This window comes from Acipenser ruthenus, chromosome 1, assembly GCF_902713425.1.
Source record: "Acipenser ruthenus chromosome 1, fAciRut3.2 maternal haplotype, whole genome shotgun sequence".
In the NCBI taxonomy this organism is placed as follows: domain Eukaryota; kingdom Metazoa; phylum Chordata; class Actinopteri; order Acipenseriformes; family Acipenseridae; genus Acipenser; species Acipenser ruthenus.
The window spans coordinates 52,345,800-52,367,009 of NC_081189.1; the positions used below are offsets into that span (position 1 = coordinate 52,345,800).

At 38.6% G+C, this 21,210-nt stretch overlaps 1 long non-coding RNA gene across 1 annotated transcript; it reads left to right on the forward strand.

Moving 5' to 3' along the window:
- The first annotated feature begins 642 nt into the window (after positions 1 to 642).
- On the forward strand, positions 643 to 20,566 carry LOC131696867 (uncharacterized). The gene is made up of 3 exons (XR_009306753.1): positions 643 to 787; positions 1,030 to 1,232; positions 18,857 to 20,566. It is a non-coding gene; the product is annotated as an uncharacterized LOC131696867 (long non-coding RNA).
- Positions 20,567 to 21,210: the final 644 nt, after the last annotated feature.

Genomic DNA, 21,210 nt, shown 5'->3' on the forward strand with positions numbered 1-21,210 from the left:
ACGTACCCGAGGGGACGTGTGTAGGTATACGGGGAACCCTGGCCACCCGCAGTGTATAGGAACAACTGAGTGTAGGACGGAGACCCGTTCTGACCGGCTTAGCGGCAGTGGGGGCACTGCGTAAGCAACACTTTTGTTTGTAGTTTTATTACTGTGTTTTATTTTCCCTTTTTCTTTCGCCTTCTGTTTTCATTATTATTTTTGAGCACTTGTATGTGCACAAAACGGTACCTGTATTGGTAACCCCGTGGTCCTGTTTTACTGTCGACAGCATACAGACCACAGACAACAGCGCCCTCTGCGGGCTAAAATAAATAAAAAAAGAAAAGAAATAAAACTGGACACCTGTGCGGTGTTTGCAAATAAAATCTTCTGTCTCCCGTGTCAGTGAATACCCCCACCCTTCCACAGGGGCTTATGTAATACAAGCACACTGTACTAAGTCACTATAGCTCAATCTAAACAATTTACAGACCAATATTAAAACACATGCAAACAAATAACATTGAGTGTGTACACAGTCCCCTTAAACGGCTGTTCCATAAGTCAGTTACTGGGCTACTATCTTTATTTTTTATATAGCACCTTTTTATATACACATATCACAACACACATCACAAAGCACTTTACAGAGGTAGGCTGTGAACTGTGCATTACATCACAAGGAGGTTAAGAGACTTGCTCAGGGTCACACAGTGAATGAGTCAGTGGCAGAGGTGGGATTTGAACCGGTGACCTTCTGATTACAAGCCCTGGACTTTAACCACTGGACCACACTGCCTTCTTGGTAAGTAAATAAATTGTTACCGCTAATTCCACATTCCGACGATGTGTTGTCCGTCATATCCCGGCATTGGAACCTACCATTAACAGGCCTAGTCTGGTGAACGTAGCTCCAACCTGAGATGTATAATCCTTCCTACAGAGGAACTGTGGCAGAGAGAGAATGAATCCAAATCATAAATCTCCCTCCCCATCTGTAAAGGGATGAGTGTGACTTGGACTGAATGGGCTGTCAATTCATTCCAGGGAAGGTTGGAAGTCGGCCATCCAGAATAGGGGCGGAGACACAATATTGCAAGTCATTGTGGGCGCGGTGGCAATCGCGGATTCGAGAAAAGGCAATTGCACCTTCTACCAAGGGGGCGTGACTGACGGTATAAAAGGCTGTGGCGAAGCAAACTATTCCTTTGTTACGGCTAATGAAGGACCGACGAACTGAAAGAGAAACCGTGAGTGTTAAAGTGTTTTATTAGTGTATGTGTTAACGTTTTGTGTTGTGTCATTGCTAGACTGCTAAAACCTTACACCCGGGAGCCGTAGCTCAGAGGCCAGCATCAAACACGAACTGCACTACCTCACAACCACTGCGTAGCACCCTGCAAAAGCACTCACTGTACTTGTGACTGTGTGTGGGTGTGTTTGTTTGTTAGTGTTGTATTGTCCTGTTATCATCCAGTTTTGGATTACTATTATTATTTTGGGACTGAACCCTGTGATATTTGGCTGTGTGTTACACATTGTTGTGTACCACCAGTCCCTTATTATTTGGTCATGGAAAGGTGAAAACACCATTAAATAAAGGCTGCGTTGGACCGTGAAACTTTCAGACATGCGCACTACAAACTTTGCCTCAGGAACATACTTAAATTCTAGATAATGCTTATACCGGCACTCATATGTCAACAAAGCAAATGTGAAAATTCAACATAATAACGTTTCCCAGGTGGAAGGAAGTGCAAGTCCATGAAGAAATCATGACAGAGTGAGTCTTATTAATCCTTACCTTAGTTCAATGATATAAGCTATTTTAATGATATAAGCAGCAAGGAATCTAAATCTTGCTCATCAAAAACTGCTCAGATGTGGACCTCTTTATATTGTATTTAGTGATGTTAATAAGTGGATTTTTGTATATATAGTTAATAGGCTGCTTTATTTAGATCTGTTGCTTCCCAAAGAATTCAACTATTGGAATTGGTACCAATGAATTCTCATTATTCTTTGTGAAGGAGTTTAGTTATTGCACATAAAGAAACTCTGGGGAGGGCCTGATTAACACCTATCATATATCAGTATGTGGATAGATATGTAGATCAAACTGACAGCATTTACCAATAACTTATAGAAAGATACAAATGTTTTTCTTTCAGCATAGGGTTGAGCTTCTTCAAGACATTTGTGACAGTGCGACCATTGCACTATTATTATTATTATTATTATTATTATTAGTAGTGCACATACATATTCTTAAATAATCCAAGGGACACAATTCCATAAATTTTGGAAATAAATAATGTCAGGTCAGACCATTTACCACCTAGTTGAAGTATGTGTGTGTGGCCATAATCTTATTATTATTGGGATGGTACCAGTAGTGCCCTGAGAACATGGTTTCAACCCTGCCACGTTTTTGATCAGTAATGACTTCAAATGGCACTGCTAATATGCATTAGTTAAATTTCTAGAATAACAGTAAACAGGTCGAATTAGTGATTATACCACTGTCTTTGTCGACCTTGTCCCTTTTTTAAACCCTAAGATCTGTGAAGCACAACGCGTCTGCTGTTTTGCAAAATGGGTGCTTACATAATGTTTATTTGTCAGCAAATTCATTGGCACCAAGCCAGCAGTATCATCAGTGGAGTGCTGGCTGTCCAAATGAGTTCAGCTAGGCTCAGTACTTATACCAGTTACAGGAATCATGTCGTAAATGTGTCTGAGACATTTGCTGACAAGCTTTTTATCCCATTCCACTAATCTCTCCCCCACTGTTCATTGTTCATTGTTCATAGGCCGCAGTTGAAGAACTCTGTCCTGGCCAATGCTCACATATTGCCCAAGCTGCTTCCTTTGATCATTCACTGGACAAGCAACAGAGAATGAATGCATTTTTTAATGCAAAAACAACAAGAACAGCCTTCTATAGATTTCTGAACAAGATATCTGAAAAATAATACAGAGTTATTTTATTTTACAAATATTGCCAGAGATACTTTCTAGTGGTAGATTTTAGTTAAATGTGTAGTATTAAAACCACTGAACTAAGGGTAGCTAGGAATACAGCAAATAGCTCAGTGAAATGTGTAGCTGCAGTTTATGCTTTGGTACATACATACAATACAGTCACTTCCAACAGTTCCCTTACCAAACGGAGATCCTCTTCCATGAGACAGTTACTGCTAATGGAACTCTCTGATTCGTGGCTACAAATTCAGTTATGTTTCATCGGGGTAATACACTGATTTTATACTAAAATTTGACTGGTTTTATTATTTCTTTATTGGTTAACCCAGGTTTGAAAGGCTACATCCTATAAAGCTGTGAAAATAAAAAAGGCAGCCAGAATTAACATTGGTCACTACCATTATGTATGAAAGTCACAGAAACAATCCCCTCTGACATTTTTACATATATCTGAAGAATAATTTATTCTAGTTATTGCCTGCAGGCTCGGGAAACACTTTCCGCTTTTATAAAAGCAGGGCTGGGAAATTCACTGAGCCATTAAATTACATGAATCTGAAGTATTTATTAATGTACACCTAATAAAACAGACTAAGTTTCAAGTTTTTCCTTTAAAAAGTGTATATATTGGACATTGTTCACAGTTATGATTTATTGGAATCAAAATGTGTTCTTCTCTGATTAACTCATACATATTCCTTGAACACTGTTTCCCAGAGTTTTCCCAGGATGGCTTGTAAGTATTTTTATTCTTGTGCTAGTCAGATCATTTGTCTGTTTCTGCCTTATTCAGTTAAACAAGTGTTGGCAGGTGCGTGGCTTTCACAGGCAGAAGATCCAATTAACTTTCTTCTGTCAAGCCACCAATGGTACATGGTTCTAAACCAACCCACCGTGAGCTCCACTCAAGAGTGACACCCAAAGCAACCTACTAAAAGCAAGGACCCCTCCCCTGATTCTCGATCCAACGAACCCCCCCAGATTTGTCTGCATATAAATTGAACTAGTGCCTATATTATGGGGACCAATATGCATAACCACCCCCTGAAATTTACCACATTGTTCTATAGGGCTACCCAGTCCCAAGATCACTACAAAACATAGTCCCTTTGACATCACTTTTTGCTTCTATTTGTCCCTTATTGAGAGAGTGACTTATAGATGAGTGTAACGCCTGCACAGTGGATATCTAAATAGTATATTGTACATACTGTTTATGCAGCCACACCTGACATAACAAGGACAACACCAACTGCCTGGTCTGCACAGAGCCTGGATACAAGTCCCATTAATAAGATATCTACACTGGAAACTCTATTGCAACAGACTGCCTAGGTACAGACAATCTGATTCCATGCCCAGGCGTTCTCAGTCACTTAAGGATAATGACAGAAGGCTATCAACAAGTTTGTTACTCTATGTAGCAAATAGATCAACTGCAAACCAAAAAGGGACTTGTGAGAATGTTGTCGTGCTATTAGATATATTTTTTTATGTTATGATTAACCCAAGAAGTGTTACTACAAATTTAAGCTCATCAGTTATGTTGAATATATTCATGATTTTAAAGAATCTGTGTCCTCAAATGAGATGTCAAAACTTCAGAAACTTCTAAGTCTTCACAGCTTTAGTACAGTAATCCGTTGTGTATCCGCCATTCACATATCCGCTCTCACCATTTATCTGCCATGATCAAGCTCTTCAGCAAAGTCACCCACATGTACAGCACTAATGCAAAATGGCTACAGGAAAGTGAAAACAAGTTGTGCTTACAATTGAAAAAAGTAGGAAATACTTTCACTGCTGGAAAAGGGAGTTACCAAGATAAAATAGCAAAATATTTTGGAATTAGAAAGAGCACTGTGACTGATATTAAAAAATTGTGTAAATTACCTGACACTAATGTACAGTAAGTGTATACAGCACTAATAAAAGCTGAATCTCAAAACAATAATTGTGTGAATATAGTAATTGTTACAGCTGTGTATAATGATATTTAAAACATGATTAATTTAGCCGACTTTCTACATATCCGCCCTTACTCTGGTCCCACCGCAGTCGGATACGTAACGGAATATATATACACATATATTGTAAATGGTACAGTACTTAAACTTTGGTATAAAATGATGCTTTTGCAAGTTTTATTGTACGATATTGCCTAATTCTAGCTTTTCACACAAACAGCTCCTGCTGCTGGCTCCCAGACAAATTACCCTGCCCTTAGTGCATCACATCCTACTTTAAGTAATGCAGAACTGATTTGCTGTTTTGATATTTTGAGACTGAGGTAATAGTATTTTCATGGGGGATTTCATTTAGAATTTTGGTATAAAGACAAGGACCACTCTGGATCGCAGATGGGAATTTATATTTATAGAGTGCCTATAGAAAGTCTACACCCACTTGAACTTTTTTCACATGTTGTTGTGTCAGTTTACACACCATACTCCACACTGTTTTTATTGAGAAAAAAATTATATATTAAAAATACAAAACTGAAAGATCATAATTGGATAAGTCTCCACCCCCCTGAGTTAATACTTGGTGGAAGCACCTTTGGCAGCAATTACAGCTGTGAGTCTGTTGGGATAGGTCTCTACCAACTTTGCATACCTAGATTTCGCAATATTTGACCATTCTTCTTTACAAAACTGTTCAAGCTCTGTCAAGTTCCTTTGGGAGTGTTGATGGACAGCAATCTTCAAGTCATGCCACAAATTTTTCGATTGGATTTAGGTGGTGGCTCTGACTGGGCCACTCAAGGACATTTACCTTTTTGTTCCTTAGCCACTCCAGTGTAGTTTTGACTGTGTGCTTTGGGTCATTGTCATGCTGAAAGGTGAACCTCTGTCCCAGTTTCAGCTTTCTTGCAGAGGGCAGCACGTCTTCCTCAAAGACTTCTCTGTACTTTGCTCCATTCATTTTCCCTTATGCCCCAGACTCTGCCGATGAGAAACATCCCCATAACATGATGCTGCCACCATCATGCTTCACAGTAGGGATGGTGTTCTTTGGGTGATGCGCTGTGTTGGGTTTGCGCCAAACATAACACTTTGCAAAAAGTTCCATTTTAGTTTCGTCAGACCACAAAACTTTTTGCCACATGGCTACAGAATCTCCTGAGTTTTTTTAGCATACTTCAAAACGGGATTCAAGGTGGGCTGTAGCTCTTGCAAAGTTGCCATTGCCCTCTTGGTAGCCTCTCTGATCAGTCTCCTTCTTGCTCGGTCATCCAATTTGGAGGGACGGCCTGATCTAGGCATGGTCTTGATGGTGCCATACACCTCCCACTTCTTAATAATCGTCTTGACCATGCTCCAAGGGATATTCAAGGCCTTTGATATTTTTTTATACCCATCCCCTGATCTGTGCTTTTCAACAACTTTGTCCCGGAGTTCTTTTGAAAGCACCTTGGTGCTCATGGTTGAGTCTTTGTTTTGAAATGCACTACCCAGCAGAGGGAACCTACAGGAACTGCTGAATTTATCCTGCAATCATGTGAATCACTACAATTTAACACAGGTGGAGGCCACTTAACTTGGTGTGTGATTTTGAAGGCGATTGGTTACACCTGAGCTAATTTAGGATTGATTTTAGAAGGGGGGGTGGACACTTATCCAACTATTTCAGTTTTTCTAGAATATTTTTTTCAGTTGGAAGTTGTGGGGTAGGATGTGTAGGTAAATGAAGAAAAACAAACTATTTTAATGCATTTTAATTCCAGGCAATAAGGCAACAAAAGGTGAAAATTTGGAAAGGGGGTGTAGACTTTCTATAGGCACTGTATATATGTAATCCTAGCTTTCTGGATCCATTTTGATTTATTAATTCCCTCATTACCTGTGGATTTACAAAATGAAAATACTTTTAAATCCTATTAACTGATTGGGTTAAGATTACTCTCTCAAGCATTACAATACACCCAAACCAACCTACTAGACATTTAACACTAGATCCGCCATGTGGGTCAATTTTACCCATTTTGGATTTAAAATGTTAATTACCCTTCCGTTGTAAACCGTATGTGTGTCCATTTTTTACTTTTCCTAAATATATGAATTATATATCAAAACAGCGTTTGACAGCCAGAATCGCAAAATTGATGAAGTTATAAACAGTTTTACCTAGAACCGCCAAGTGGGTCAATGTGACCCATGCATTACAATACATGATTTTTTTTTTTTTTAATATAATGTAAGATATTCTATTTTTTTGTAAATGCTGCAAACAAGACACGTGATAAAATTCACTAGATGTGATCGAAAAATGACAAACTCTGTTTTAGAGCAGATGCAGTTGCTTTTTATTGTGCTGATTAACAATTGACATCACGAAGATGCTGCAAAATGATCTGTCAGTCTTGGGCAGGTGTTGTGACTCTTGGTCTCCAAGTTCGTGGCCTGTCAATGACAGAGTGTGTCACACAGTACGCTGCCCTAGTCCAGCCTCCAAGCGCTGCTCTCTTGACAGACATGGCATATTGTTTTTTTTCTGTTATTTTCTTTTATTCAAGCTTGCAATTCAACAGCTGAAATGGCTCTATATCCAGTGTCCAATCAACTGTCTCATTAATTGGGTGATTAAATGCATATGCTTTAGTCATATTCACTCAAGCATGTCATAAGAACATAAGAAGGTTTACAAACGAGAGGAGGCCATTCAGCCCATCTTGCTCATTTGGTTGTTAGTAGCTAGTTGATCCCAGAATTTCATCAAGCAGCTTCTTGAAGGATTCCAGGGTGTCGGCTTCAACAACATTACAGGGGAGTTGGTTCCAGACCCTCACAATTCTCTGTGTAAAAAAGTGCCTCCTATTTTCTGTTCTGAATGCCCCTTTATCTAATCTCCATTTGTGACCCCTGGTCCTTTTTTCATGAATCCCTACTGTGTTCAGTTTGAGAATTAATCTTTTATGTGGGACTTTGTCAAAAGCTTTCTGGAAATCTAAATAAGTCATGGTTAAGGATGAATGATCGAGTGATTAAAAAGAAACAAAAAACATTTTGTCAATGTCCATCATTTATATATCATATTTTTTTTGATGCTCGGTATATATTCTTTTTTATATTTTAGAAAAAAAATATTTTGGTTTTACAGGTTTTTATGTACCAGTTTACACACATGTGTTTACACAATAGTGTTCAATGGAACTGCGTCTGTGTTTACACACAGGTCCTGGATGCAGGCACAGAGCCCGTACAATGAGTACAATGCAGCCTTCATACCAGAAGCATTGTACAATTTTCTTTTTATGTAGTATTAGAGTTTTGTATTTACATATATCCATTTACACCTGTAAACGGATATATGTACATACCCGTTTCTTTTGAAATGTATATTCTATTATATTTTTTCACTGTTTGTAGTCGTGCTGTATAATGCGGTTATTTTGAAAATAAAGCCACTTATGTTTAATTTTCCATTTAAATACAATATTTCTGCTATGCAAATGTTAGATGTGATGTTCATGAATAAAACTTTTGAGTTGTATCCGATAGTATGAAGCATAATGAAGCAGTTTAAAAATGTATGTGTCAGAATGACTCACGTGGCGGTTCTAGTGTTAACATATTTAGCTACTGCTGCAAAATTAAAAACCTGAGAATGCTAATACTAAGCACTATCAGGCTGTCATAGATATATTTAGTGTCACAGTACAAGTTAGTGTTTTGTACATTATTTATCTTTATTATTATTTATTTATTAGCAGACACCCTTACCCAGGGCAACTTACAATTGTTACAAGATATCACATTATTTTTACATACAATTACCCATTTATACAGCAGTGGAGTAGTAGTCCCTCTTGACCAGAGGGTCGTGGGTTCAGTCCCAGGTGGGGGACACTGCTGCTGTACCCTTGAGCAAGGTACTTTACCTAGATTGCTCCAGTAAAAACCCAACTACAAATGGGTAATTGTATGTAAAAATAATGTGTAAAAAATAATGTAATTGTATGTAAAAATAATGTGATATCTTGTAACAATTGTAAGTCGCCCTGGATAAGGGCGTCTGCTAAGAAATAAATACATAAGGTTAAGTGCCTTGCTCAGGGGTACAGCAGCAGTGTCCCCCACCTGGGATTGAACCCATGATCCTCCGGTCAAGTCCAGAGCCCTAACCACTACTCCACACTTATACAACTGATCTGATATTTTAAACTTTTCAATAACTTGAATATAGCCACAATATCTTGAGCAAGGCAGGAACTAGAAGACTGAGGATCCTGTTTTGAAATCCCAACCCAGTGACTTATTGTATCGTTCTCTTGAAATCCAACAGTCTGCAAACCTTTCTGAGCCATGTGCATTACCTCCCCCGCCAAAATTAGTTTGGAGAAACAGCATGTCACTGTAGATTGTCCTGCCTTGCTTTTATATGCATTTTTCTAACATGTTAACAAAGATACAATCATGCCTCTCTCCATCCATTGAAGGTACTATCCATCCCTCAAACAGCGTGTGCCACAGACATCAATGTTACCGTGCCAGTATTTCTAAATACTAATTCATGCTAGTGAACAGACAATGGATTATCAGATGTATTGTATTTAAACTACAGTAAAACCTGCTTAGCCAACCAAGTTGATTTAACAAGGGAAATATAGGTCATACATCGCAAAAGGTCAAACAAATTGTGTTTTTGTTAAAGAATTACATATGAAATAAATAAAAGCCATAAACAGTCCTATGGCTGTCACTTGAGTGGTGAACAGATTTTATGAAGCTCGCATTGTCCTCAACTATTGGTATGAGTAGATCGACAACAGCCAACAAAACAACGGTGCTCAATTTCAGCATCTCCAGCATGAATTGTATCATATTTCAGTAGTTAAACTCAGTAGGTATATTTTATGACCAGATTCCTTTTCATGTTCCCCCAAAAAAATCTCCTACTAAATCATTAATAGTCCAAACTGTTTTAAAGAAAAAGAAAAATGTGGTTTACATTTATTTTTCTTTTGTACAGCTGCATATACTAACATTTCAACTAAAGCAATATATATATATATATATATATATATATATATATATATATATATATATATATATATAATATATAATGACTATCTGCAGGTTGCAGGTCATTTTGCTACTGGAAACTGAACTGGAATTCCTCTAGGACAGCTTGCAGTACTGGTACCTACTGTAAATGTGCTATAGCTATCTGTTCATGATTGTTATTGCCTTCAGTAAATGTGGATGTACGTTCTGTAATAGGTTTTTAAGGAATGATAATTGTTTTGTGAATTGAACCCCTTATAGACCATTGACAAAAAAAAAACACATTTGTGATTTAAATATTTAATTAAACAACAAACACATGCATACATAAAACCCACAATATAAACTTTATTAAGACCAGATAAAGTAATTGTTTTTTTAAGTGTAATGTATAAGGTTATTTATTTTAGCGATTTGGAATGTTTAGTGCTATGATACAGCATGATTTCCATTACACAAGTGTAGATAAGCACCAACTAAGACGTAGCTTCACAGTAAACTAATGTGATTCATATGTGTCTCCATCCATTTGCGCTTCCTTCCATATGATGATGTAGATATCCTTCTGTCTGGTGTTGATGGCGGAAGTGTAATGCTGGCTCCAAGGATCAGCTTATTGCCTCCCTGGCGCATCAGCACACACAACGGCTGCGATGCTGGCTCCAGGGATCAACCATAGTGCGGTCTCCCCAGCGTATCAGCATGACAACGGTCTGGATTGAGCTAAGTAGGGTACATCTCTGGGGTCTTCAAGTGGGCACCTTCCATCCTCTGTGTTTCGTCGACTAGCCCACGACACCTCAAGAGGGCTCGACGGTGATGCTGGCATCCCAGCATCACCCCCCTCCGTCCCCCACTCAACTCAGCCCAGCTTACTTACCCGTACATCAGCGTTTCTTTCTTTCTAATGTGCTTGAGATCCCCAGCCAGATAAGTTCTTCACTGTGCGACGCAACTCTTGGCCACTGAATCCGACATCTCTGAGAAACCGGGTTGTAGAGTGTGCCACAAATCCTCGACAACCCACTTCCACTGGGTAAACCCGACTCTTCATCCTCGCTGTTCCGCTTCAGTGGCTAGTTGAGCATACCGCAGTTTCTTCCTCTCATACGCCTCATCTACAGCATCCTCCCATGGCACTTTTAACTCTACCAGGTGAACAAGGCGTGCTGATCCAGACCACAAGACAATATCTGGTCGAAGGTTAGTGGTGGCAATCTCAGGTGGAAAAATAAGCCGTTGACCAACATCTACCAGCATTTTCCAGTCTCTAGCAGCTTCCAGTTGTCCTGGGTGAGGATTGGTTTTAACACCTTTTCTTGGTGGTTGCTCTCCTGGGCGGAGGAATGTTGTCTTTTGTGTAATGTTTTGATGGAACTGGTGGCAACTTATTGGTCATGTTACGCTTGTCTTCCAATGCTAAGGCCAAACATTGCAGCACCTGGTCATGGCACCAAGTAAACCGTCCTTGGCTAAGAGCCACCTTACATCCTGTCAAAATGTGCCTTAATGTTGCAGGTGATGAACACAAAGGACATGAGAGATCCTCTCCTACCCAGAGGTTTAGGTTCTGTGGTGATGGGAGAACATCATATGTTGACCTGATGAGGAAACTGATTCTGCTCTGTTCCATTGACCATAGGTCTTGCCAGCCAATCTTGCATTGTTCCACACTCTCCCATCTCATCCATTCTCCCTGCTTGGCCTGGGAAATGGCCTTCATACACCTCATCCTCTCCTCCTGCTTTTCCACCTCGTTGACTACCAGCTTCCTCCATTGAGCTGGGGCTGCCTTGTGCCATGTAGGAGGAGCTGAACTGAGACCAAGACCCCCTCTTCCATGCTGAACTTGCCCCATGATATCACCAATTCGAAGGGCAGCCTTTGCATCCTCCACAGCTTTCTTTGCCGCCCACTTTCTTCCAGTTTTCAACACAGGTGCTACCTCCCTTACACATTTGTCGCGTGACTCTACTAATGTAATTTCCAGTCGGACCTTGGCGCACTTAAACTCCTCGGTTAGAGCGGAGACAGGTAGCTGCATTATTCCTTTACCATAAAGTCCCACTCTGCTGAGGCAGCGTGAAACTCCCAACCATTTCCGTAGTCGCTCAGCTCTGCGCAATGTTGCAAGCTTATCTTTTATGACCCTTTGTAAGAGATTGAGTCCCTCCTTCTGACTTTGTTCTGCTCTTCTCCATTGCTTCCTCAACTGTCTCCTTTCTCTAACTAAGAATTCAATCTCCTGCTGCCGTCTAGACTTTCCAGGAATAGTTTGTACTTATTCCTTCCTTTTTTCAACTCCAAACCTCTCGCTTCCATATGCGTAGATGATGTTCCCAAATTTATCCAACTTTTTTTCAACTGTTCCTCTTAACCTTTCCAACGCAAAGCAGAAATCTGTGTTTACTGTGTCCCATGCAGTTTTCTCACAAGCTCTTGGCCATTTAACTCCAGGCTTGTGCCCGTTGAGGTTCTTTTCTCTCTTTCTCTCAATTGTTTACTTCAACAAACTATTATTATATATACTTATTTAAGCTAGTTTATTATATTTCCTCTTTGCATAAACAACAACAAAATCACGTGGATAATGGTGACATAATATACTGCAACGGAGCCTATTAGCAAGACATAATTTGATGGTGTATAATATTGCTCATCTTGATGGAGGTGGCAATCAAGTCGGGCCTTTTTACTTGCTGTGAAAGTTTCTGGCAAGACAATATTAAAGATCATACGAAATTCCAGGCAAAAAAAAGTCCACGTAGACAAAATAATATTCTTTGTAGTGGTCAGGCCAGTCAATAGCAGTTAAGTAGATTAAAGGGGCAGCTATATACTGAAAACATGCTCACAAAGAGAATCTTCAAGGATGGATAAAACAGAAACAACATTGGTCAGAAGATCATTTTTTTATAGCTTCATGTAATCCTTCTATAATTTTAGTTGTATGATTTTTACTAACTAGACCTGAGCCCTTCATGAGATTTGGGATGTTTTACGTATTTGTTAAAACAATTCATAATACAAAATTAAATTTTAAAAAATCAGATGATCAATTTTCTGGATATTCCAAAAACACATGCAGACTGGTGCATAATAGCCTCTGCTGGCAGTTTGTACAGTACATGAGGGATAACTGTAGATGTTATTACTCTGCTGCATCTGCTCTGTAGATTAAGTTTGAAGCAAATTAGCTGGTCGATGGAGTTCTTGCAGGCAATAGGGACATTTTCTCTGACATTTTCCCAATAAGAAGTGGCTCCCAATTTGTCTAGTTCAACATACCACTGTTTCATAGCTGAATTAAAAGATATAGCTGTTAAAGATTGATAAATGAAGACTATTAATCCTCATGATGTAGTTGAAGGAGTGAACCAGCAAAAACCCTGAAAGGGAATAGGTCTCCTAAAGGTCCTCCCATGTACAGATGCCTCTCATCACATTAAGTTCAATCTTTAAAGGCCAATGTGGATTAACAAACTGCCTGCAATCAGTCAATAAATGAGAGTTATAGCAAATGGAAGGCCAGCAGGATTTCAGCATCATGCTGCTGCCTAATTCTGTCTGATACCAACTTTCAGGGAATTTGCAACAACTGGGGCAGCTTTAGAACAAAAGGATTTAGATTTTGGTCTAGAAGGTCCTGCAATCAAAACTTACAAATTAGGATCAAGCGTAAATGTATAAACCAGTAAAACAAAGTTATCATAACTTTATAACTATAATCTGATATGTCATGGCAGAATACAATTTGATGAATGTTGAATTACCATATGTGTTACGTATCAATTTTAAATAAAAACAAACACATATATCAAAATTGAATCATTATTACAATTATTTTGGTTTTTTTTACAATATATCAGTATACCAAACAGAACTAGACCATCGTCACTCAGTGTAAGGTTCAGTCCTTTATACCAACAATTAAGCAATTGAACCCGAGGAAGAGGGCTTTATCGTCTGCAAGTCCTGCCTCATGTCGTTAAATGTCCCGAGCCGAAGGCGAGGGCATCTAACATAACGAAAAGGGTCTTACCAGACGATAAAGCCCTCTTATGAGGATTCTATTGCTATTAGAAAATTGAAGTTAAAAAGAATAACATTTACAGTTTGTTTTTTTTGTGTGATTTTATGCAGCAGTAGTTTTTGTTGCTAATAAATACAAAAGTTTTCCTCAGAATTCCATCTGAGGTCTGGTAGCCATCGCTCAGGCTTCATCCCAGCAGTGGACGCTTCATGGGTATTTCCAATTGCCAAATAATAAAAAAAGCTTCTACTTACATGGAGCTGTTCTTAAGTTCAGGTACCTCGTACAGAAATGCGAACATGGTCTGTGAACTGTTTGTAAAACATGTAAAGAATAAAAGTACAGCTAACCTATTATTTTTAATTTGTATTTCAGTGTATGTTCGTGTATTTGTGTAAGTTTCAGTATTTAAGTTACTGTTAGGACCTAACATTTATAAGCGAAATAAATAACAAAAAGTTTTAGTAATTAAAAATATCTAGTTGTCTACAGTATGTGTTATCCTGATCATGCTGTTTGTTCAGTTACTTGTTCACAGTGTGTGTTCATAAAGTCAAAACCTTCTTCCTGACTTTAGGGAAGAGAGCACCGTGCCTGTGTTGTTGTGATATGCTGAAATAACATTGCTGAAAGTAATCAGACTGCATCCAGTTTGATTTCTTCAACTCGTCATTCAAAACATATTGCTGTATTGCAAACATGATTTTTTTTAACTTTATTTGCTGTACTAAATTGAAATAGATAGATACATAGGACAGCGAGCAAGCAGAATAGTCTACATTGACATTCAGAGGGTGTGTACAAGAACTGAGATGTTCTTTCAACAAGCAGAAAAAAGGTAAAATACACAAATACTATATTTGTCTATTTTCAGTCATATTGATTTGGAACAGTGATTAAACACAGTTTGAAAGATAACATTCAAGGTCCTGACTCAAGGTATTGACCAATCCGGTTAAAGGAAATCACTGATCCATTTTTGTAATTTATATTTAAGCATCATTTTAGGACCAATATATAAAATTGCAAAAATGATGATTTGTTTATAAGTTGATAGCCTAATATAAAATGAAAGTAATATTAACCAAGTTTAGGCCATTCCTGCTGCCAAAGTAGAATGTTGTATGTTTCACAGTAACACCCTGAACTAATCTCTTCTTTATACAGACTGTGTGGCAGCTTGTTGTGCTGCTTCTGTTTGGGTGTGGTTACCTTCAGGGACTGACATTCCCCACAGCCTGTACCCCTATATGGTCAGCCTTTGCTGGTTTCTCTGTAGCTTTCCCATCCTCCAAATGTAAACATATGGCTTAGCACAGAGTGCTGCACCCAAACTCCTTATACTATCAATCAATCAATCTTTATTTTATATAGCACCTTTCATAGTGGACCACCATCACAAAGTGCCTTACAAGATGCAGTAACAACAAGAAAATCCATAATACTTTAAAAAAGTGGAAAGTGCATAATACATGATAGTAGCATAATACATGAAATAGTAGCTGCAACACAGCAGCTAATAGCAGATATCAGGCTTAAAGAGCATGGAAATCAAGAGAGAACAGGTGGGTCTTGGCCATTTAACTCCAGGCTTGTGCCAGTTGAGGTTCTTTTCTCTCTTATGCTGGTTTGTCTAACCGGGTTCACAAGGATCATTAGGTTCATCACTAACTGTATCCATGCAAGTCCTCCTCACGTCTATGACAGGGGTGCTGATATCCTGCAACTGTGGTTTGCTTCCTGTCGCTGGATTTCATTCGACTGACTTGACTGACTTCGTAAGAAGTACTGATCAATGCAAGACCCTTGTCCCTTCTCCCTGAAGCATTTCATTCTCCCTTGATGAATCTTCAAACCCCTGACCGTTGTCGCCTTGCTCCAGCCGTAGACACAAACCTGGAGTTCCATGTCTTTGTTAACTGCAGATCTTGAAATAGTCTTTTGTGAAGTACTCTCCATACTCATATCCGTTTCTGTTCCTAAATCGTTAACTGTGTTGTCCAACGTTAAGTCATCTTCCGCCCCCGCTCTCGCAGACTCTAGGGGTATTTTTCTCTTTAATTTCTTAGAAGCCTTGGTCGGGTGTCTCCAGCATCCTGTAAACACAGAGCTGGATACTGCCGACAAGGGTAGCTAACCCTTGCCAGCCCCAATGGGGTCTTTCCTCCTGTCAGCTGTCTCTCCAGGCTGTCACAAGGTCTTTCCCTTGTTGCCAGCTGCACTATTCACAGCAGTCACTGGACGTATCCAGATCTTCATGATTTCCATTACACGAGAGTAGATGTTAAAACTTCATGCTGATTTGAACTCGATAAGTCAGCTGGGTCAAGGGAGGTTTTTTTTTGAGTACTGGCATAACTTGGGCAAGCTCAGGGTTTAGGTTGTAGTGATCAGTGTGCTCTGTCCAGTAGCGGCATGTCTTCTAGGCCAAGGATTTCCACCAAAGCTTTGGCAACGAATTCGCTGGGACAAGGTCATTCCAAGCCTTCTGCAATCCCTACAAGGCATATGTTATTTCGCTGTGATCTTCCCTCTAAATCAGTGCATTTGGCATGGAGGTTGGTCACCTCCTTAGATAGATCGCTTACTTTTGTCTCCAGCGAGAGTACCGATGCTGACCAGTCCATTGCAGCTTTCTCTAGGTCTCCCAGGCGTTTGCTTTGAACATCGGTGGTAGTGGAAACAGATGAACGCAGCTCTTCTCAGATGGTGACGATCTCCTCTCGAAGAGTTGAGGTCAGTACATCAAGTTTTGAGTGGAGGCCTGCTTCCAGAGATTTTATGGCAGCCATAAGAGCGCCGCTCGCACCGTCCAGTTCAGCCGAACCGCTGCTCGACCCATTTGTAGACGGGGAGTTGACAGTAAGAGAAGGCAAGGGCACGCGGGCCTTTTGTTATGTGAGCCTGGCATATCAACGAGTTGCCAGGCTCAAATAAACAGAAAACTAAATAAAAAGGGGTAAGATGAGAATTGCGTCAGCTGTTTTTTTTTAAATAATGAATATAAGGATGTGGTCTGTGGAGCTTCACATACTGGTGCTCAACAGTGCCCCCAATAAAATACAATTTTAAACAATGTCCTTGTGTTTTCTTTGGCTTGAAACTTTCTTTCCCAGTTTCAAGCAATATACTTGGGTTGCAAAACACTAGGGTTGGCGGTGCTCCAGCTCCGGAGCCAGATTCAAGACCCGGAGCCGGAGGTAAGCTGGCCAGTTTATTTAGCTGTGCTCTGGAGCCAGAGCAGAGCTGGATTCAGGCTCTCCAGAGTGCTCCGGAGCCTGGAGCCAGAGCTGAGGTCATAGAGCAGCTCTCCTATGTTACATTAAACACTCTGATATATTAAGTCCAGTTTACTTGAATTAACAGAATATGTAACTTCATAGGTATTGTTATGTGTTGGGGGTGATGAAATAAAAGTAGTTCTCACACCAGCTTAGTAAATAACACATTATTTGTATTTATTTTAATCCTATGACACCCTCCCTTTCTTAGTTCCAGAACTGATTCTATCATCTCAGTGCACATCTCTTGTAAAACACTTGCAAAAGAAGGCAAATCTATTTTCACTCTACACTCTAAGTATTTTCAAATGATGTCATTTTAACCAAACCCTGGCTCTGCCTAAATTCACCTCATTTTACAGCAATCTGTTTTCAGAAATGATGTCCTGACGTTTGATTGGCCAAAGGTTGGTTGCCAGGGAGTTAAGGTCACATGCTGGACCCATTAGAGCCCCCTGCACCTGAATTGCCACATAAATAAAGATAAGGCCTCTTTCTGACCAACCCCAAAATCACCTGACTCCACACACATCTTCACTACTTGTTTACTTAAGATGAGAAACCTGTTTTTCAAACTTTTGAGTGGACAATCCTATTAGCCCCTACCCCCAGATGCTCCAGTTTAACATTTTGCATCAGAACCACTTCAGTATTCTCCATATCAGCATGGCTGAGGCATAGGGCGAGGAAACTGAGGAATGTTACAAAGATGTTGCCAGTTTAAAAAAAAAAATACTTCAAGAGCAAGAAAAAACTTTATTATAATATTAATTAATATTGAAATACTCAATCTACAGTACTATTACATTAGTGTATTAATTGTGAACAAGTCTCCAAAGCTTATTTATTTAATAACTAAAACTGAGATGAAAAAAATGTTGCATTTTTTTACATTTTAAGTCTTTAAAAGGTATGAAATCAGATTCTAAACATTGTACATTCGTAAAAGTAAACCAACTGAAAAATACAACATTGTGTTTGTCAGTATAAAGAGGAAACAAGTTACATATTACTTGGTTTAAAATGAATATGCTCACACTTTACTGTATTTGCTGAATTGTTTAAGTAGTTTAATTTTACATTAGAACTCAGAACAGAAGAACTTTGTTGAAAATGTAAATCACACCAGTTTGGATACTGGCTTAATGTTCTGCAAAACAATATATTAGTTACTTCTGTAACTAATCAGTACTTTTGGATTATAAGTATTTTTAAATGATTACTGGAAAAAAAACTTTCATCCCTAGTATTAACTAGTTGTTACAGAAATTTTTCATTTGCTATTTTCATCTTTAGATGGCATTAAGTTTATCTTTTTGTTTTGTTTACAGAACTGACTGTTATTGAATATTTTATCATCACATTTAACTTTTTTACAAAGCTTTTCAATAGTAATTACAGCATTGTTAAGCATAGTTATATTGCATAAAACAATTCTAAGCATCACCTTCATATTTAATGTATTACTGTTAATTATAAAGCATTGTTTTTAAAGGAGAATTTTCTAACTTTCATTTTGCATAAGAGATTTTGTAGAAAGTGTTTGATTGGAACTTTAATCTTTTCAGAAAGGTCCTGAACCTGCTTTGTCCAGGATACAAACCAGCCTCAAGAAAAACAGTTGAGCAATGCATACTCAGGCATGGTGGGTACTTTAAAACAAGAACTAATGTCTACTAATGTCTACATCACATGCTACCATTACTTTTGATCTGTGGACCTGTACCAGAGTGGAATTTAACTGTAAAATGCATTGGCTGCATTCCTGCTGATGAGTCCCATACTGAGGAGAACATTGCCTTCTCTGTGCAAAATGTGCTGAACTCCTTTAACTTAAATCAAGTGCTATGTGCTGTCACATCTTCAGTGATTGGAAGATGTCGGTCCATAGCTACCCTTTTTAAGAAGTCTCAGAGTGCTTGGCATGCTATGTTAAGGTGTATCTGATTGAAACTGGATCTGAACACAGAAAATTTCAATGATTGAAAAAGTGGTCCAACAAGCAGAACAATTAAAGATTACAGCTGTGAAACACCTGTCTCTTCGACAATGAGCAAAAAAAAGCTGTGACCAAAGGCTTGTCTCTTCTATGTGGACCTGCTGAAAGTGATCCAGTCCACCCAAGAGAGCACGTACATCTGAAAGCATCTATGAGCTTTCTGACAGCAGCCCTGAAGACGATGATAACATGAAAGGATCTGCTTTGTACAATGAGCAGAAGGTGTATGCAGCAAAGAAGAGGGAGCCTCTTTTGTGTGCCTGCAACATCAGTGGAAAGTGAAAGACTGTTCTCCAAAGCAGGGAACCTAATCACGGATCGGAGGACAAGACTGAATTCTGCAAATGATAAAAAAAATAATTCTGATAAACCATAACCTATCCTCGAGTAAGGACTGAGAAAGTGGAAACTGGAAAAAGTCACTCAGTGTCAGACAAAGGGAGTAACTGCTAGAAGGCACCATAATTGAACATGAGTGTATAAAAATAGGTCAAACTATATGGAAAAAAATATTTGTGTTTAATATGCTTTGTTAGTATTTCCAAGTAATAATCTCATATAAATATGTTCCTTTCTCTAGTATTTAATATTTCTTACCCCTAACTTTTAACAGGAAAAATATTTCACTGTTTTTTGTTTCTCTTTCTTTATTTATTATACTGTTTTCTACTTTGTTATGTTTGAACGGTTAAACAGATGTTTTTATGTTGTAAATATGTTGAATGTCAAATATGTCAGATAGGTACTAAAAAATTGCACAAGAAAATAAAACAGTGAAGCTTTAAAACCAGATTTCTATATTCTTATTTTACTCAAAAACACATTTAATCTTGGAATATTTGGAATATAGCCAAGCAACATCAATTAAAAAAACTTTATAAAATAATGATACCATCCTTATTTGCACTATTTTTTTGTGGCTCCGGAGCCAGGTAAAAGCAGCTGGAGCGCAGCAGTGCATACAAAGAAAAACATAGTATTATATTGTGTATTTCACAGCAATGTACACATTTGTTTTACAACAGTGTCACACAAAAATAAAATTTTGCATTTGTACTAGTAAAAACACTTCTGTAGAGTTGATAAACCGAGAAGGACTGTGAGAGACCCCGTAACCACTGTTTCAGTATCGTGAGTGTTTTGTTTGTTTGTCTTTGTGTCATTTGTCTTGTTTGTAAATGACTAGATGGCTAACACGATTCCGGAGCTGTTGCCGAAGACCAGCACTAAGCTGGAACAGCACTGCACTACTGTCACAAATATAAACTGTATCACCCACCACGAGCACTACTGTGCGCACCCAGGACTGGTGACTGTGTATGTATTATTGTGGGACGGATACGTGTTGTTTATTATTTATTGTTTGGGTCTGCAAGCCCGTTATTGTTTACCCCGTGCAGCACACATCGCTGTGTATTGCCAGGGATTATTGTTACTGGTCACCAGACCTGGATACAAAATAAAAAGCACTTTCCAAACTGGATTATAAGGCTCTGTGTGTTTCATTACCACACTGCATCACTCCTGCACCTGTTTCCACTCAGCCACTTTGCCACATAGCCACGTACTGTTTATAACTTCAACCTATACTGTACAGTAGAAAATAAATTTAGCTTACGCAATGTCAACTACAACAACATTCATTAAATTCTCATTTTAAACATACACTGCTCAAAAATGCAGCACAACTTAAATTGTTCACTTAATCAAAATAAATAAATAAATAAATAAATAAATAAATAAATAATTAGTGATGTCAAAAATATTAACATTCCGGTTACAAAATTCAGTCAAACTTGAATTTGTTACTTAACAAAAGATGGCACAGTAGTCAATTTGTGCTTCAAAATACTGCCGAATACACCCATTACCAATGCAGGTAGACAAGATAAAGGCCATTTTGAAGTACATTGTGTAATAAGA